Source organism: Mandrillus leucophaeus, unplaced genomic scaffold (genome assembly GCF_000951045.1).
Source record: "Mandrillus leucophaeus isolate KB7577 unplaced genomic scaffold, Mleu.le_1.0 Scaffold49, whole genome shotgun sequence".
In the NCBI taxonomy this organism is placed as follows: domain Eukaryota; kingdom Metazoa; phylum Chordata; class Mammalia; order Primates; family Cercopithecidae; genus Mandrillus; species Mandrillus leucophaeus.
This window is the reverse complement of record NW_012105253.1, coordinates 3,317,013-3,318,280: the sequence shown is the minus strand read 5'-3', so window position 1 is coordinate 3,318,280 and position 1,268 is coordinate 3,317,013. Positions and strand designations below refer to the sequence as shown.

The window sequence follows — 1,268 nt, the reverse complement described above, 5'->3', positions numbered from 1 at the left end:
CAGAGTTTGCAGTGAGCTGAGATCCGGCCACTGCACTCCAGCCTGGGCGACAGAGCGAGACTCCGTCTCAAAAAAAAAAAAAAGAAAAGAAAAAGACACATGGGTCTTACCTGCAACTGTTTGGAAATCTAAAATTTAGTCTCTGCTAGGCAGAATGACATTTCTCAAAAGATTGCCTAAAGAAGATAAGTTTTATATTTCCATCTAAATACATACATGTATGTGACCAGTTCTGAAGGGATGTAGTTCCTACTGGAAAGAGGGCAGAGAAAATACTGCAGCTGAGGCCAGGCCATATGATACAGAACTGGAGGATGCTGGTTTTAAAATCTGAGGCCCTGGAAGCAGTTGTGTGACCTCAAGAGACCCTTACCTACTCTTAGTCTCTGTTTCCTTTGCTGTAACAGGAGGAAAAGATTTGTTGTGTCTACAAAAACCAAGTTGTTAAGCAGACTAAATAACACAATTTGTAAATGTGTTATGCAAAATATAAAGCGTGATGCAAGTGTTTGAACCATGAAATGAGGAAACCAATATAATTAGTAAGAAACCTGAATTTCAGAGATTTTAATGAGTCATTTCTATAGACTCTGAGCAAACCAGATCAGTATCGTTCACTGTGATCTGTCTAGATGGCAAAGCCATGATTCAACCCCCACGAGCAATGATTTAGCCACATGGACAATCGCTAAAACATGATTCAAATAGATATAGGCAACTGCTATCAAGTCTATTATCCAGATTCTAGACTCTAGACCAGCGATTCTCAAAGTATGGTCCCTGGACCAGCACCATCAGTACTAACTGTAAACTTGTTAGAAATGTAAATCTTCAGGCACTTGCCTATATCCATAGAGTCAGAACCATCAGAGGTGGGGCCCAACAGTGTGTTTTAACAAACCTTCCAGGTGACTCTGATGTACGCTAAAGTTTGAACTGTAGCAAAAAAGCACCATTAGCAACTTCACAGATAATGTTTTGGTAACATTCCTATTCCCACGCTAATATTAAACAAGAATGCTCCTGCCTTCATTAGGCCAAATGAAATCATTTCTTCCTTTAATAAGCAAATTTCAATTGTACAAGTTTATATACCAGGCAGTCAGGTTTGCCCGATCTTTTTATGTTCTCACAAGTCGAAGCAAAATGAAAAAGTGTGAATATGTAGTTGTTTTTTTTTTTTTTTGAGACGGAGTCTCGCTCTGTCGCCCAGGCTGGAGTGCAGTGGCTGCATCTCAGCTCACTGCAAGCTCCGCCTCCCGGGTTCA

The 1,268-nt window shown here is 40.4% G+C and overlaps 1 protein-coding gene across 1 annotated transcript in view; it reads right to left on the bottom strand.

Annotated features, from left to right (window-relative positions):
• The window catches only part of ZC3HAV1 (zinc finger CCCH-type, antiviral 1), a 94,986-nt gene that overhangs the window by 47,413 nt on the left and 46,305 nt on the right, over positions 1-1,268 (bottom strand). The gene's annotated exons all lie outside the window — the stretch shown is intronic.